The sequence below is a fragment of the Ranitomeya imitator genome, chromosome 3 (genome assembly GCF_032444005.1).
Source record: "Ranitomeya imitator isolate aRanImi1 chromosome 3, aRanImi1.pri, whole genome shotgun sequence".
Taxonomy (NCBI): domain Eukaryota; kingdom Metazoa; phylum Chordata; class Amphibia; order Anura; family Dendrobatidae; genus Ranitomeya; species Ranitomeya imitator.
This window is the reverse complement of record NC_091284.1, coordinates 272,315,400-272,334,417: the sequence shown is the minus strand read 5'-3', so window position 1 is coordinate 272,334,417 and position 19,018 is coordinate 272,315,400.

Here is a 19,018-nt window from a genome sequence, read left to right as displayed (position 1 = left end):
GTGATTGATGGGCACGAGCAGTGCATATGTTCCCCTGTCTTCACTCCCCTCCTTCCGCCTTCTTCTGACTTTGCGGCCTCATGGCCGCGGCATGCGATAAGGGATCAGCTGAGGCCGCCCAGTCTGAAGCAGGTGTAAGGACATGTGTGAGCGGCGAACATATTTACTGCACAAGGCCACGAATCCCAGCACCGCAGTGTGACTTTAGGAAAAGGCACTGTGGGTCTGGGATTTATGGCCATCGTTAACCGCACCGGCCAACATGAAATGAGGTCATGAGACGGCCTGCACTAACAGGGTATTGCCAAGGGATAACACAAGAGCGCAGTTTCCTGTACTGCAAATAACAACGGTAAGGAATCTGCGCCCAGCACCTAGGTGTAAATTTGTACACCTGTGCTGCGTCTCCTTAAAAAGACAAGTCACGCCTCCACTACTGTTTGACAGTATAATGGGCTAAATAGTGTACGTGTTTTATTCAGCGTGTGCAAGGAGCAAAATTAAGAGAGCAACCTTTGACTTGTGCATCATTAATGCAGTTCAAGGTGTGGCTCTTGTACCTTGCAACACCTGAGGGGGGGTTAAAGGTTACCTTTGAAATTGGTTCAACTAGGCTTCGGCCTACACTCTGCTCCTCTCCTCCTCCTGCTGACCCTGGGCTATAACACAACCAGTTGTAGCCTGGAAGTGCTAGCTGCACAGAGAAAAACACCAGCCAATGTGTTAGTGGGGTTCAGCACCGCCAGCTGTTCCCCTGCTGTGTAGCCGGCATCGTGTCCAGCACAAGCCACGCTGGCACAACCGACCAAAAGCTGCCACCAGTGCAGGCTTCGGCCTACACTCTGCTCCTCTCCTCCTCCTGCTGACCCTGGGCTCAAACACCTCCAGTTATATATTATTTTGACTGCGAGGGTGTGATTGATGGGCATGAGCAGTGCATATCTTCGCCTGTCTTAACTCATCTCCTTCCGCCTTCTTCAGACTGTGCAGCCTCATGGCCGCGGCATGCGAGAAGGGATCAGCTGAGGCCGCCCAGTCTGAAGCAGGTGTAAGGACGTGTGTGAGCGGCCAAAATATTTACTGCTCAAGGCCACGAATCCCAGCACCACAGTGTGACTTTATGAAAAGGCACTGTGGGTCTGGGATTTATGGCCATCGTTAACCGCACCGGCCAACATGAAATGAGGTCATAAGACGGGCAGCTCTAACAGGGCATTGCCAAGGGATAACACAAGAGTGCAGACTCCTGTACAGCAAATAACAACGCTCAGGAAGCTGCGCCAAGCACCAAGGCGTTATTTGGGACACCTGTGCTGCGTCTCCTTAAAAAGCCAAGTCACGCATCCACTACAGTTTGACTGTAGAATGGGCTAAATTGTGTACGTCTTTCATTCAGCGTGTGCAAGTAGACAAATTAATAGAGCAACCTTTCACTTGTGCAGCATTAATACTGCACAAGGTGTGTCTCTTGTACTTTGTAACACCTGAGGGGGGGTTAAAGGTTTCCTTTGAAATTGGTTCAACTAGGCTTCGGCCTACACTCTGCTCCTCTCCTCCTCCTCCTGCTTCACCACGGGCTCTAACATCGCTAGTTTTTGCCCGCAAGTGCTAGCTGCACAGAGAAAAACACCCGCCATTGTGTTAGTGGGGTTCAGCAACGCCAGCTGTTCCCACACTGTGTAGCCGGCAAAGTGTCCTGCAAACGCAACGCTGACACAAAGCTGCCTCCAGTGCAGGCTTCGGCCTACACTCTGCTCCCCCTGCTTACCCTTTGCTCCAGCACCGCTAGTTGGGGCTCTAGGAAGACAATCTTTAATAGGCAACGCATCTGGGTTCCAGCACCGCCAGCTGGTTTTCGGCAGTGTTTTTGTCACTGGTACTCCCTCGTGCCAAACCTGGTTCCAGCACCGTCAGCTGTTTCCGGATAGTGTCAAGCTCACTGAGACGCCTATGCTTGCCCCGTCGTGGTGCGGTCGGGTTAGCCAACTCCAGGGTGCCTCCAGTTTAGGAGCTTCCTATGTGGGCTGCGTGAACTGGTAGTCAAGGCTGGTTCTGTAGTGCCAGTAGGCCCAGCTCCCCCTGTAGGACTGTTGGGGTTCGGTAACTGCGGCTGCCTCGCGGCCTAGCTGTTCTCTCCTCTCCTGTGGGCCTTGGGGTCCACCACCTGGTTCCAGCACCGTCAGCTGGTTCCGGGCCGAGCCTTTGGCTTAGGTGCCTCCTCGTGGGTATCCGAGTTCCGCCAACGTCAGGCGGTCCTTGGTAGTGCTTTTAAGCGCGGGCACCTACAGCTTAGTAACCGGGTTCCAGCACCATCAGCTGGTCCTCGGTCGTGCCATTGGCTCTTGCACACTGGGGCAACGCATCTGGGTTCCAGCACCGCCAGCTGGTTCTCGGCAGTGTTTTTGTCACAGGTACTCCCTCGTGCCAAACCTGGTTTCAGCACCGTCAGCTGTTTCCGGGTTGTGTCAAACTCGCTGAGACGCCTATGCTTGTCCCGTCGTGTTGCGGTCGGGTTAGCCAACTCCAGGGTGCCTCCAGTTTAGGAGCTTCCTATGTGGGCTGCATGAATTGGTAGTCAAGGCTGGTTCTGTAGTGCCAGTAGGCCCAGCTCCCCCTGTAGGACTGTTGGCGTTCGGTAACTGCGGCTGCCTCGCGGCCTAGCTGTTCTCTCCTCTCCTGTGGGCCTTCGGGTCCACCACCTGGTTCCAGCACCGTCAGCTGGTTCCGGGCCGAGCCTTTGGCTTAGGTGCCTCCTCCTGGGTATCCGAGTTCCGCCAACGTCAGGCGGTCCTTGGTAGTGCTTTTAAGCGCGGGCACCTACAGCTTAGTAACCGGGTTCCAGCACCGCCAGCTGGTCCTCGGTCGTGCCATTGGCTCTTGCACACTGGGGCAACGCATCTGGGTTCCAGCACCGCCAGCTGGTTCTCGGCAGTGTTCTTGACACAGGTACTCCCTCGTGCCAAGCCTGGTTTCAGCACCGTCAGCTGTTTCCGGGTTGTGTCAAGCTCACTGAGACGCCTATGCTTGCCCCGTTGTGGTGCGGTCGGGTTAGCCAACTCCAGGGTGCCTCCAGTTTAGGAGCTTCCTATGTGGGCTGCGTGAACTGGTAGTCAAGGCTGGTTCTGTAGTGCCAGTAGGCCCAGCTCCCCCTGTAGGACTGTTGGGGTTCGGTAACTGCGGCTGCCTCGCGGCCTAGCTGTTCTCTCCTCTCCTGTGGGCCTTCGGGTCCACCACCTGGTTCCAGCACCGTCAGCTGGTTCCAGGCCGAGCCTTTGGCTTAGGTGCCTCCTCCTGGGTATCCGAGTTCCGCCAACGTCAGGCGGTCCTTGGTAGTGCTTTTAAGCGCGGGCACCTACAGCTTAGTAACCGGGTTCCAGCACCGCCAGCTGGTCCTTGGTCGTGCCATTGGCTCTTGCACACTCGGGCAACGCATCTGGGTTCCAGCACCGCCAGCTGGTTCTCGGCAGTGTTCTTGACACAGGTACTCCCTCGTGCCAAGCCTGGTTTCAGCACCGCCAGCTGTTTCCGGGTTGTGTCAAGCTCACTGAGACGCCTATGCTTGCCCCGTCGTGGTGCGGTCGGGTTAGCCAACTCCAGGGTGCCTCCAGTTTAGGAGCTTCCTATGTGGGCTGCGTGAACTGGCAGTCAAGGCTGGTTCTGTAGTGCCAGTAGGCCCAGCTCCCCCTGTAGGACTGTTGGGGTTCGGTAACTGCGGCTGCCTCGCGGCCTAGCTGTTCTCTCCTCTCCTGTGGGCCTTCGGGTCCACCACCTGGTTCCAGCACTGTCAGCTGGTTCCAGGCCGAGCCTTTGGCTTAGGTGCCTCCTCCTGGGTATCCGAGTTCCGCCAACGTCAGGCGGTCCTTGGTAGTGCTTTTAAGCGCGGGCACCTACAGCTTAGTAACCGGGTTCCAGCACCGCCAGCTGGTCCTCGGTCGTGCCATTGGCTCTTGCACACTGGGGCAACGCATCTGGGTTCCAGCACCGCCAGCTGGTTCTCGGCAGTGTTCTTGACACAGGTACTCCCTCGTGCCAAGCCTGGTTTCAGCACCGTCAGCTGTTTCCGGGTTGAGTCAAGCTCACTGAGACGCCTATGCTTGCCCCGTCGTGGTGCGGTGGGGTTAGCCAACTCCAGGGTGCCTCCAGTTTAGGAGCTTCCTATGTGGGCTGCGTGAACTGGTAGTCAAGGCTGGTTCTGTAGTGCCAGTAGGCCCAGCTCCCCCTGTAGGACTGTTGGGGTTCGGTAACTGCGGCTGCCTCGCGGCCTAGCTGTTCTCTCCTCTCCTGTGGACCTTCAGGTCCACCACCTGGTTCCAGCACAGTCAGCTGGTTCTCGGCAGTGTCTTTTGCTCTTGTACCTTCTGCTCCCCATCCTGGTTCCAGTACCGTCAGCTGGTTCCGGGCAGAGCCTTTGGCTTAGGTGCCTCCTTCTGGGTATCCAAGTTCCACCAACGTCAGGTGGTCCTTGGTAGTGCTTTCGGGCACGGGTACCTCCTGCTTAGTAACCGGGTTCCAGTAACGTCAGCTGGTCCTCGGTAGTTCCATTGGCTCTTGGACCTTCGGCTACCCATCCGGGTTCCAGTACCGTCAGCTGGTTCTCGGCAGTGTCTTTTGCTCTTGTACCTTCTGCTCCCCATCCTGGTCCCAGTACCGTCAGCTGGTTCCGGGCAGAGCCTTTGGCTTAGGTGCCTCCTTCTGGGTATCCGAGTTCCGCCAACGTCAGGCGGTCCTTGGTAGTGCTTTTTAGCACGGGTACCTCCTGCTTAGTAACCGGGTTCCAGTAACGTCAGCTGGTCCTCGGTAGTTCCATAGGCTCTTGAACCTTCGGGTAGCCATCCGAGTTCCAGTTCCATCAGCTGGTTCTTGGCATTTTCTCAGCCTTCTTGTACCTTCTGCTACATTTCCAAGTTGAAGACCCTAAAGTCGACGACCCGGAAGACCACCCCGATGACGACGACGACGACGACCCGGAAGACCACCCCGATGATGATGACGACGACGGCGGAGACGACGACGGCTGAGACGACGACGGCGGAGATGACGACACTGGAGACGACGACCCTGGAGACGACGACATGGAAGACCGAGAAGCAGAAGAACAAGAGGCTGCAGAACAAAGAGCAGAAGAACATTAAGCATAAGACTTAATATCAGAGCAAAAGATATTATCTAAATTATATGCAGAAGAAGACTAAGCAGTGTATGGGGGTGAGTCCGTTCCTCCTTGTGGTGCCCCTGGATAAAGCCTGATGCTGCAGGCCAAACTGAACGCGGACAAATGTAACTTTTGTGACTGGCAGAACGGAAGGTGTAATCTTCCAACTTTTATAGATAACAACTACGGGAATGCCTGTCACAAATGAGAATATGATGAAGAAGTAGAATAGGAAGAATAATAACAGTGGAATAAAAAGAATATGTAGAATAGGAAGAATAATAATAGTTGAATAAAATGAATATGAAGAATGTAATAAAAAAAAAAAAAAAATAGGTAAAGGATGAAGAAGAAGATGAATAAGGTGAAGAAGAAGTTGATGTCAAAGATGCTGATGATGATGAAGATGAAAGTGTGGGAACAGAAAAAAAAAAAAGAAAAAAAAGAAGGGGAAGGGCGTGGAATAGTGAAACATCAATATCTGACAAAATAAAAAAAAAAATTTACATAGTCAATATCTTTGTCACTCCGAACGTCTTAAAAAAAAACATGCTATTCTATTTGATTGGGATAAACCTCTATGACTTTAATGTCTCCGCCACCTCCCCAAATATATCCGGCATTATTCTTAGTTGTTTTCCTTCATGTAGAATGAACCTACAAGGCAAGAAAGGGTTTATTTTAATTCCGATATTTTGGTCCCATTGACTTGCATTGGGATCGGGTATCGGTATCGGCGATATCCGATATTTTTTGAATATCGGCCGATCCTATCCGATACCGATACTTTCCGATATCGGAAGGTATCGCTCAACACTAGTCACGACCAATGGGTCTACAATAGTCCACAGAAAAAATAATCAAATCTCATTCATGAGGGTCCGTATAAAGCCTGGGTCCCACAGTGGCAAGGAATACCCATGTGAGGTTAACAGATGTCAGTTGTGTCCGCAACTTGTAAAGAGTCCCTGCATGCTGATCAAAGTACCCTCCCTATATAGCCCCCCCCTTTACGTCAGCTGTTCAGAATGATTACCCCAATGAATGGGTTGGTAATACATACTCTGTTCAATGCCGTGTGTGCTATTTCGCCGCATACATGTCAACACAATGGTATTGTCAGTGGCAGGAATGTAAGGATGTCAGCGCATAGACTAAACATTGGTGGAAGTGTGAGAGATAATTGTGCAAGTGGTAGAGCAATGTTTGACCTGGGGGTGGGTGAACTCTCTTGTGGCCGGCGGTACAGGCCCAGGGCCCCTCATGTTACAACAGTGTGTCTGACGTTGGGTGCGCACCACCACCACCAGAGACACTTTATTGTACTATGAGGGACCCAGTGGCAGTGCTGTCGAATAAAAGCGGGCACACCCACCCCTTCAGACAAACAGCACTCTCACGGGTGCTTGCGCCAAGTGGCGATACCACGGCCCCGTGTTGGGAGTTTGGCCATTTAGGGAGGTGTAAACATGTCGTATGCTGGACAATCAGCTGCTGCAAATTACGACATTTGAAAAGTCATTCACAGTAGTCCACAGGCAAGAGCTTTTCATAGGAAAGCTAGGTGTCGGCCGGGCAAGGTGGGGCAAAAGAATTCGAAATCCAGTTGTGGTTCATTTTAATGAATGTTAGATCATAAACATTTTGGGTAGCCAGACGAGTCCTTTTTTCGGTTAATATTGAACCTGCAGCACTGAATACTCTTTCTGATAGGACACTAGCTGCCGGGCAAGCAAGCTCCTGCAATGCATATTCTGCCAATTCTGGCCAGGTGTCTAATTTGGATGCCCAGTAATCAAATGGGAATGACGGTTGAGGGAGAACATCGATAAGGGCTGAAAAATAGTTAGTAACCATACTGGACAAATGTTGTCTCCTGTCACTTTGAATTGATGCAGCAGTACCTGTCCTGTCTGCGGTCATAGCAAAATCACTCCACAACCTTGTCAGAAAACCCCTTTGTCCAACGCCACTTCTGATTTCTGCACCTCTAACACCTCTGGTCTGCTGCCCCCTGCAGCTCGTGTGAGAACGATCACGGGCGCTGTGTGCTGGGAATGCCTGAAGCAAACGGTCAACAAGAGTTGATTGTTTGGTTGCTAATATTAGTTCCAAGTTCTCATGTGGCATAATATTTTGCAATTTGCCTTTATAGCGAGGATCGAGGAGGCAGGCCAACCAGTAATCGTCATCGTTCATCATTTTAGTAATGCGTGTGTCCCTTTTGAGGATACGTAAGGCATAATCCACTGCATGACCAGCTCTATCCTCACCTATGTATCCTCACCCATCCCTTGTAGATTGTGAGCCTTCGCGGGCAGGGTCCTCATTCCTCCTGTACCAGTTATGACTTGTATTGTTTAAGATTATTGTACTTGTTTTCATTATGTATACCCCTCCTCACATGTAAAGCGCCATGGAATAAATGGCGCTATAACAATAAATAATAATAATAATAATAATAATCCGCCATGTGGGCCAAAGTTCCTGTTGTCAAATCTGCGGTTGTGCTTGGTTGAGGGATAGTTTCAGGCAAATCTACGTCACTTGTGTCCCTCAAAAAACCAGAACCCGGCCTTGCCACGCCACCAATTTCTAGTGGCCCCGGAAAAGCTTCCTCATTACAAATATACTCATCCCCATCATCCTCCTCGTCCTCCTCCTCCTCTTCGCCTGCTACCTCGTCCTGTACACTGCCCTGACCAGACAATGGCTGACTGTCATCAAGGCCTTCCTCTTTCTCTGCTGCAGACGCCTGATCCTTTATGTGCGTCAAACTTTGCATCAGCAGACGCATTAGGGGGATGCTCATGCTTATTATGGCTTTATCTGCACTAACCAGCCGTGTGCATTCCTCAAAACACTGAAGGACTTGACACATGTCTTGTATCTTCGACCACTGCACACCTGACAACTCCATGTCTGCCATCCTACTGCCTGCCCGTGTATGTGTATCCTCCCACAAAAACATAACAGCCCGCCTTTGTTCGCAGAGTCTCTGAAGCATGTGCAGTGTTGAGTTCCACCTTGTTGCAACGTCTATGATTAGGTGATGCTGGGGAAGGTTCAAAGACCGCTGATAGGTCTGCATACGGCTGGAGTGTACGGGTGAACGGCGGATATGTGAGCAAAGTCCGCGCACTTTGAAGAGCAGGTCGGATAACCCCGGATAACTTTTCTGGAAGCACTGCACCACCAGGTTTAAGGTGTGAGCCAGGCAAGGAATGTGTTTCAGTTGGGAAAGGGAGATGGCAGCCATGAAATTCCTTCCGTTATCACTCACTACCTTGCCTGCCTCAAGATCTACTGTGCCCAGCCACGACTGCGTTTCTTTCTGCAAGAACTCGGACAGAACTTCCGCGGTGTGCCTGTTGTCGCCCAAACACTTCATAGCCAAAACAGCCTGCTGACGCTTGCCAGTAGCTGCCCCATAATGGGACAACTGGTGTGCAACAGTGGCAGCTGCGGATGGAGTGGTTGGGCGACTGCGGTCTGTGGACGAGCTCTCGCTTCTGCAGGAGGACGAGGAGGAGGGGGTGCGAACGGCTACAGCCAACTGTTTCCTAGACCGTGGGCTAGGCAGAACTGTCCCAAAATTGATGTCCCCTGTGGACCCTGCATCCACCACATTCACCCAGTGTGCCGTGATGGACACGTAACGTCCCTGGCCATGCCTACTGGTCCATGCATCTGTTGTCAGGTGCACCTTTGTACTCACAGATTGCCTGAGTGCATGGACGATGCACTCTTTAACATGCTGGTGGAGGGCTGGGATGGCTTTTCTCGAAAAGAAGTGTCGACTGGGTAGCTCGTAGCGTGGTTCAGCGTAGTCCATCAGGGCTTTGAAACCTTCGCTTTCAACTAACCGGTAGGGCATCATCTCTAAAGAGATTAGTCTAGCTATGTGGGCGTTGAGACCCTGTGTACGCGGATGCGAAGATAAGTACTTCCTTTTTCTAACGAGTGTCTCATGTAGGGTGAGCTGGACTCGAGAGCTGGAGATCGTGGAACTAGCGGGTGTGCCGGTGGACATGGCAGACTGAGAGACGGTTGGAGACGGTATTGTTTAGGCCGGTGCCCTAGATGCAGTGTTTCCTACTACGAAACTGTTGATTCCCTGACCCTGACTGCTTTGGCCTGGCAAAGAAACCTGCACAGATACTGCAGGTGGTGCGGAAAATGGTGGCCTTACAGTGACGGAAGGGATGTAGCGTTGCTGACTAGCTTCATTGGCCGAGGGTGCTACAACCTTAAGGGACGTTTGGTAGTTAGTCCATGCTTGAAAATGCATGGTGGTTAAATGTCTATGCAAGCAACTTGTATTGAGACTTTTCAGATTCTGACCTCTGCTTAAGGTAGTTGAACATTTTTGACAGATGACTTTGCGCTGATCAATTGGATGTAGTTTAAAAAAATGCCAGACTGCACTCTTTCTAGCATCGGATCCCTTTTCAGGCATTGCAGACTGAGCTTTAACCGGATGGCCACGCTGTCCTCCAACAGGTTTTGGCTTTGCCACGCGTTTTGTGCCAGATACGGGCCCGGCAGATGGAACCTGTTGCGATGTTGATGCCTGCTGCGGCCCCTCCTCCTCCGTTTCAGAACTACTGCCGCCTGCACCCTGTTCCCCCAATGGCTGCCAATCGGGGTCAACAACTGGTCATCTATAACCTCCTCTTCTATCTCGTGTGCAACTTCGTCTGTGTCACCGTGTAAGTCGGTGGTATAGCGTTCGTGACGGGGCACCATAGTCTCATCAGGGTCTGATTCTGGATCAGTACACTGCGAGGGCAATGTTGTGGTCTGAGTCAAAGGAACAGCATAGTAGTCTGGCTGTGGCTGTGCATCAGTGCACTCATGTCCGATTCAACTAGTAATGGGCATGGCCTGTTAACTGTTTCACTTTCTAACCCAGGGACGGTATGTGTAAAGAGCTCCATGGAGTAACCCGTTGTGTTTCCTGATGCATCCTTCTCTGTTGTTGTTTTTGCTGAAGAGGACAAGGAAGCGACTTGTCCCTGACCGTGAACATCCACTAACGACGCGCTGCTTTTACATTTACCAGTTTCAGAAGAGGAGGCAAAAGAGCTAGAGGCTTAGTCAGCAAGGTAAGCCAAAACTTGCTCTTGCTGCTCCGGCTTTAAAAGTGGTTTTCCTACTCCCAGAAAAGGGAGCGTTTGAGGCCTTGTGTAGCCAGACGACGAACCTGGCTCCACAGCTCGAGACTTAGGTGCTATATTGTTTTTCCCACGACCACATGATGCTCCACTACCACTACCATCATTACCAGCTGGCAATGAACGCCCACGGCCACGACCTCTTCCACCAGACTTCCTCATTGTTTTAAAAACGTCACCAAAGTAACGGTATTTGTTACTGTAAAACAACTTACAAGGTGAACTCAAACTTCTGTATGATTTAGATATCCCTTTACAGGTGGGTGAGACCGCAAGGAAAATCAGGCACAATGTTACACACTCTGTTTTCTGTGGCACCAAATAAGAGAGATGCCACACACGCAGGACTGTCACTCAAGCACAAATGTCAATATTAATCTCCCACTGTTTTTTTTTTTTTCAGGGAGAATTTAGAAACCAAATATATATAAAAAAAAGGGTTTTTTCTATGGCCCACTATTTGAGAGAGAGAGATGGCACACTCAGGACTGGCACACAAGCAGAAAGGCCAATATTAATCTCCCACTGATTTTTTTTTATTTTTTCAGGGAGAATTTGGAAACCAAATAAAAAATAAATAAATAGGCTTTCTATGGCCCAATGTTTGAGAGAGAGAGATGGCACACTCAGGACTGGCACACAAGCAGAAAGGCCAATATTAATCTCCCACTGATTTTTTTTTATTTTTTCAGGTAGAATTTAGAAACCAAATAAAAAAAATAAATAGGCTTTCTATGGCCCACTATTTGAGAGAGAGATGGCACACTCAGGAGTCAGGACTGGCACACAAACAGAAAGGCCAATATTAAACTCCGACTGATTTATTTTTTTTTTCAGGGAGAATTTAGAAACCAAATAAAAAAAAATAAATAGGCTTTCTATGGCCCACTATTTGAGAGAGAGAGAGAGATGGCACACTCAGGACTGGCACACAAGCAGAAAGGCCAATATTAATCTCCCACTGATTTTTTTTTTATTTTTTCAGGGAGAATTTAGAAACCAAATATATATATATATATATATATATATATATATAAAGGGGGGTTTTATGGCCCACTATTTGAGAGAGAGAGATGGCACACTCAGGACTGGCACACAAGCAGAAAGGCCAATATTAATCTCCCACTGATTTTTTTTTTATTTTTTCAGGGAGAATTTAGAAACCAAATAAAAAAAAAATAGGCTTTCTATTGCCCACTGTTTGAGAGAGAGAGATGGCACACTCAGGACTGGCACACAAGCAGAAAGGCCAATATTAACCCCTTTCTGCCAGTGGACGTAATATTCCGTCCATGTGGGGTGGGCCTTAATTCCCAAGGACGGAATATTACGTCCAGCGCGATCGGCCGCGCTCACGGACCGCCCCCGGCACATTAACCCCCCGGCACACCGCGATCAAAGATGATCGCGATGTGCCGGCAGTGCAGGGAAGCATCGCGCAGGGAGGGGGCTCCCTGCGGGCTTCCCTGAGACCCCCGCAGCAACGCGATGTGATCGCGTTGCTGCGGGAGTCTCGTACCTCCTCCCTGCAGCAAGTCCCAGATCCAAGATGGCCGCGGATCCGGGTCCTGCAGGGAGGGAGGTGGCTTACCAAGTTTCTGCTCAGAGCAGGCACTTGGTAACGCTGCACTGCTCTCAGACAGATCGGTGATCTGTCAGAGTGCTGTGCAAACTGGCAGATCACCGATCTGTGATGTCCCCCCCTGGGACAAAGTACAAAAGTTAAAAAAAAAAATTCCAAGTGTGTAAAAAAAAAAAAAAAATCCTAAATAATGAAAAAAAAATATATATATTATTCCCATAAATACATTTCTTTATCTAAATAAAAAAACAAACAATAAAAGTACACATATTTAGTAGCGTCGCGTCCGTAACAACCCGACCTATAAAGCTGTCCCACTAGTTAACCCTTTCAGTAAACACCGTAAGAAAAAAAAAAAAAAACGAGGCAAAAAACAACGCTTTATTATCGTACCGCAGAACATAAAGTGGAATAACACGTGATCAAAAAGACGGATATAAATAAGCATGGTACTGCTGAAAGCGTCATCTTGTCCCGCAAAAAACGAGCCACCATACAGCAACATCAGCAAAAAAATTAAAAAGTTATAGTCCTCAGAATAAAGCGATGCAAAAATCATTTTTTTTTCTATAAAATAGTTTTTATCGTATATGAGCGGCAAAACATTAAAAAAATGATATAAATGAGGTGTCGCTGTAATCGTACTGACCCGAAGAATAAAACTGCTTTATCAATTTTACCAAACGCGGAACGGTATAAACGCCTCCCCCAAAAGAAATTCATGAATAGCTGGTTTTTGGTCATTCTGCCTCACAAAAATCAGAATAAAAAGCGATCAAAAAATGTCACGTGCCCGAAAATGTTACCAATAAAAACGTCAACTCGTCCCGCAAAAAATAAGACCTCACATGACTCTGTGGACTCAAATATGGAAAAATTATAGCTCCCAAAATTTGGTTACGCAAAAAATATTTTTTGCAATAAAAAGCGTCTTTCAGTGTGTGACGGCTGCTAATCATAAAAATCCGCTAAAAAACCTGCTATAAAAGTAAATCAAACCCCCCTTCATCACCCCCTTAGCTAGGGAAAAATTAAAAAAAATGTATTTACTTCCATTTTCCCATTAGGGTTAGGGCTAGGGTTAGGGCTAGGGTTAGTGCTAGGGTTAGGGTTAGGGCTAGTGTTAGGGCTAGGGTTAGGGCTAGGGTTAGGGTTAGGGCTAGGGTTAGGGTTGGGGCTAGGGTTAGGGCTAGGGTTAGGGCTAGGGTTAGGGTTAAGGCTACAGTTAGGGTTGGGGCTAAAGTTAGGGTTAGGGTTTGGATTACATTTGAGGTTGGGATTAGGATTAGGGGTGTGTCTGGGTTAGAGGTGTGGTTAGGGTTACCATTGGGATTAGGGTTAGGGGTGTGTTTGGATTAGGGTTTCAGTTATAATTGGGGGGTTTCCACTGTTTAGGCACATCAGGGGGATCTCCAAACGCGACATGGGGACCGATCTCAATTCCATCCAATTCTGCATTGAAAAAGTAAAACAGTGCTCCTTCCCTTCCGAGCTCTCCCGTGTGCCCAAACAGGAGTTTACCCCAACATATGGGGTATCAGCGTACTCAGGACAAATTGGACAACAACTTTTGGGGTCCAATTTCTCCTGTTACCCTTGGGAAAATGCAAAACTGGGGGCTAAAAAATAATTTTTGTGGGAAAAAAAGAGATTTTTTATTTTCACGGCTCTGCGTTATAAACTGTAGTGAAACACTTGGGGGCTCAAAGTTCTCACAACACATCTAGATAAGTTCGTGGGGGGGTCTAGTTTCCAATATGGGGTCACTTGTGGGGGGTTTCTACTGTTTAGGTACATTAGGGGCTCTGCAAACACAATGTGACGCCTGCAGACCATTCCATCTAAGTCTGTATTCCAAATGGCGCTCCTTCCCTTCCGAGCCCTCCCATGCGCCCAAACGCTGGTTCTCCCCCACATATAGGGTATCAGCGCACTCAGGACAAATTGCACAACAACATTTAGGGTCCAATTTCTCCTGTTACCCTCAGGAATATACAAAACAGGGGGCTAAAAATTATTTTTGTGGGAAAAAATTTTTGTTTTATTTTTACGGCTCTGCATCATAAACTTCTGTGAAGCTCTTATTGGGTCAAAGTGCTCACCACACCTCTAGATAAGTTCCTTAGGGGGTCTACTTTCCAAAATGGTGTCATTGTGGGGGGTTTCAATGTTTAGGCACATGAGTGGCTCTCCAAACGCAACATGGCGTCCCATCTCAATTCCTGTCAATTTTGCATTGAAAGGTCAAACGGCGCTCCTTCCCTTCCGAGTTCTCCCATGCGCCCAAACAATGGTTTACCCCCACATATGGGGTATCAGCGTACTCAGGACAAATTGTGCCACAACTTTTGTGGTCCAATTTCTTCTCTTACCATTGGGAAAATAAAAAATTGGGGGAAAAAAATAATTTTTGTGAAAAAAATGATTTTTTATTTTTACGGTTCTGCATTATAAACTTCTGTGAAACACTTGGTGGGTCAAAGTGCTCACGACACCTCTAGATAAGTTCCTTAGGGGGTCTACTTTCCAAAATGTTGTCACTTGTGGGGGGTTTCAATGTTTAGGCACATCAGTGGCTCTCCAAACGCAACATGGCGTCCCATCTCAATTCCAGTCAATTTTGCATTGAAGAGTCAAATGGCGCTCCTTCCCTTCCGAGCTCTGCCATGCGCCCAAACTGTGGTTAACCCCCACATATGGGGTATCAGCGTACTCAGGACAAATTGTACAACAACGTTTGGGGTCCATTTTCTCCTGTAACCCTTGGTAAAATAAAACAAATTGGAGCTGAAGTAAATTTTTTGTGAAAAAAAGTTAAATGTTAATTTTTATTTAAACATTCCAAAAATTCCTGTGAAGCACCTGAAGGGTTAATAAACTTCTTGAATGTGGTTTTGAGAACCTTGAGGGGTGCAGTTTTTAGAATGGTGTCACAATTGGGTATTTTCTATCATATAGACCCCTCAAAATGACTTCAAATGAGATGTGGTCCCTAAAATAAAATGGTGTTGTAAAAATGAGAAATTGCTGGTCAACTTTTAACCCTTATAACTCCCTAACAAAAAAAAATTTTGGTTCCAAAATTATGCTGATGTAAAGTAGACATGTGGGAAATGTTACTTATTAAGTATTTTGTGTGACATATCTCTGTGATTTAATTGCATAAAAATTCAAAGTTGGAAAATTGCGAAATTTTCAAAATTTTCGCCAAATTTCCATTTTTTTCAGAAATAAACGCAGGTAATATCAAATAAATTTTACAACTATCATGAAGTACAATATGTCACGAGAAAACAATGTCAGAATCACCGGGATCCGTTGAAGCGTTCCAGAGTTATAACCTCATAAAGGGACAGTGGTCAGAATTGTAAAAATTGGCCTGGTCCATAACGTGCAAACCACCCTTGGGGGTAAAGGGGTTAATCTCCCACTGATTTTTTTTTTATTTTTTCTGGGAGAATTTAGAAACCAAATAAAAAATAAATAAATAGGCTTTCTATGGCCCACTATTTGAGAGAGAGATGGCACAATCAGGAGTCAGGACTGGCACACAAGCAGAAAGGCCAATGTTAATCTCCCACTGATTTTTTTTTTTTTTTTTTTTCAGGTAGAATTTAGAAATCAAATTAAAAAAAAATAAATAGGCTTTCTATGGCCCACTATTTGAGAGAGAGATGGCACACTCAGGAGTCAGGAGTGGCACACAAGCAGAAAGGCCAATATTAATCTCCCACTGATTTTTTTTTAATTTTTTCAGGGAGAATTTAGAAACCAAATAAAAAAAAATAAATAGGCTTTCTATGGCCCACTATTTGAGAGAGAGATGGCACTCTCAGGAGTCAGGAGTGGCACACAAGCAGAAAGGCCAATATTAATCTCCCACTGATTTTTTTAAATTTTTTCAGGGAGAATTTAGAAACCAAATAAAAAATAAATAAATAGGCTTTCTATGGCCCACTATTTGAGAGAGAGATGGCACATTCAGGAGTCAGGACTGGCAGACAAGCAGAAAGGCCAATATTAATCTCCGACTGATTTTTTTTTATTTATTCAGGGAGAATTTAGAAACCAAATAAAAAAAATAAATAGGCTTTCTATGGCCCACTATTTGAGAGAGAGAGATGGCACACTCAGGACTGGCACACAAGCAGAAAGGCCAATATTAATCTCCCACTGATTTTTTTTTTATTTTTTCAGGGAGAATTTAGAAACCAAATAAAAAAAATAAATAGGCTTTCTATGGCCCACTATTTGAGAGAGAGATGGCACACTCAGGAGTCAGGACTGGCACACAAGCAGAAAGGCCAATATTAATCTCTGACTGATTTTTTTAAAAATTTTTCTGGGAGAATTTAGAAACCAAATAAAAAATAAATAAATAGGCTTTCTATGGCCCACTATTTGAGAGAGAGATGGCACACTCAGGAGTCAGGAGTGGCACACAAGCAGAAAGGCCAATATTAATCTCCCACTGATTTTTTTTTTTATTTTTTTCAGGGAGAAGTTAGAAACCAAATAAAAAAAAATAAATAGGCTTTCTATGGCCCACTATTTGAGAGAGAGATGGCACACTCAGGAGTCAGGACTGGCACACAATCAGAAAGGCCAATATTAATCTCCGACTGATTTTTTTAAATTTTTTTCTGGGAGAATTTAGAAACCAAATAAAAAATAAATAAATAGGCTTTCTATGGCCCACTATTTGAGAGAGAGAGATGGCACAATCAGGAGTCAGGACTGGCACACAAGCAGAAAGGCCAATATTAATCTCCCACTGATTTTTTTTTTATTTTTTCAGGTAGAATTTAGAAACCAAATTAAAAAAAAAAAATAGGCTTTCTATGGCCCACTATTTGAGAGAGAGATGGCACACTCAGGAGTCAGGAGTGGCACACAAGCAGAAAGGCCAATATTAATCTCCCACTGATTTTTTTTTTATTTTTTTCAGGGAGAAGTTAGAAACCAAATAAAAATAAATAAATAGGCTTTCTATGGCCCACTAATTGAGAGAGAGATGGCACACTCAGGACTGGCACACAAGCAGAAAGGCCAATATTAATTTCCCACTGATTTTTTTTTTATTTTTTCAGGTAGAATTTAGAAATCAAATAAAAAAAAAATAAATAGGCTTTCTATGGCCCACTATTTGAGAGAGAGATGGCACACTCAGGAGTCAGGAGTGGCACACAAGCAGAAAGGCCAATATTAATCTCCCACTGATTTTTTTTTTATTTTTTCAGGGAGAATTTAGAAACCAAATAAAAAAAAATAAATAGGCTTTCTATGGCCCACTATTTGAGAGAGAGATGGCACTCTCAGGAGTCAGGAGTGGCACACAAGCAGAAAGGCCAATATTAATCTCCCACTGATTTTTTTAAATTTTTTCAGGGAGAATTTAGAAACCAAATAAAAAATAAATAAATAGGCTTTCTATGGCCCACTATTTGAGAGAGAGATGGCACATTCAGGAGTCAGGACTGGCAGACAAGCAGAAAGGCCAATATTAATCTCCGACTGATTTTTTTTTATTTATTCAGGGAGAATTTAGAAACCAAATAAAAAAAAATAAATAGGCTTTCTATGGCCCACTATTTGAGAGAGAGAGATGGCACACTCAGGACTGGCACACAAGCAGAAAGGCCAATATTAATCTCCCACTGATTTTTTTTTTTTTTTCAGGGAGAATTTAGAAACCAAATAAAAAAAATAAATAGGCTTTCTATGGCCCACTATTTGAGAGAGAGATGGCACACTCAGGAGTCAGGACTGGCACACAAGCAGAAAGGCCAATATTAATCTCCGACTGATTTTTTTAAATTTTTTTCTGGGAGAATTTAGAAACCAAATAAAAAATAAATAAATAGGCTTTCTATGGCCCACTATTTGAGAGAGAGATGGCACACTCAGGAGTCAGGAGTGGCACACAAGCAGAAAGGCCAATATTAATCTCCCACTGATTTTTTTTTTTATTTTTTTCAGGGAGAAGTTAGAAACCAAATAAAAAAAAATAAATAGGCTTTCTATGGCCCACTATTTGAGAGAGAGATGGCACACTCAGGAGTCAGGACTGGCACACAATCAGAAAGGCCAATATTAATCTCCGACTGATTTTTTTAAATTTTTTTCTGGGAGAATTTAGAAACCAAATAAAAAATAAATAAATAGGCTTTCTATGGCCCACTATTTGAGAGAGAGAGATGGCACAATCAGGAGTCAGGACTGGCACACAAGCAGAAAGGCCAATATTAATCTCCCACTGATTTTTTTTTTATTTTTTCAGGTAGAATTTAGAAACCAAATTAAAAAAAAAAAATAGGCTTTCTATGGCCCACTATTTGAGAGAGAGATGGCACACTCAGGAGTCAGGAGTGGCACACAAGCAGAAAGGCCAATATTAATCTCCCACTGATTTTTTTTTTTATTTTTTTCAGGGAGAAGTTAGAAACCAAATAAAAAAAAAATAAATAGGCTTTCTATGGCCCACTAATTGAGAGAGAGATGGCACACTCAGGACTGGCACACAAGCAGAAAGGCCAATATTAATTTCCCACTGATTTTTTTTTTATTTTTTCAGGTAGAATTTAGAAACCAAATAAAAAAAAATAAATAGGCTTTCTATGGCCCACTATTTGAGAGAGAGATGGCACTCTCAGGAGTCAGGAGTGGCACACAAGCAGAAAGGCCAATATTAATCTCCCACTGATTTTTTTTAATTTTTTCAGGGAGAATTTAGAAACCAAATAAAAAATAAATAAATAGGCTTTCTATGGCCCACTATTTGAGAGAGAGATGGCACATTCAGGAGTCAGGACTGGCACACAAGCAGAAAGGCCAATATTAATCTCCGACTGATTTTTTTTTATTTTTTCAGGAGAGAATTTAGAAACCAAATAAAAAAAAATAAATAGGCTTTCTATGGCCCACTATTTGAGAGAGAGAGATGGCACACTCAGGACTGGCACACAAGCAGAAAGGCCAATATTAATCTCCCACTGATTTTTTTTTATTTTTTCAGGGAGAATTTAGAAACCAAATAAAAAAAAAAAAATAGGCTGTTAGAGGTCGAGTTCCCGCTTCTGCACAGGGGGAATCTCGAGCCATCTCCAC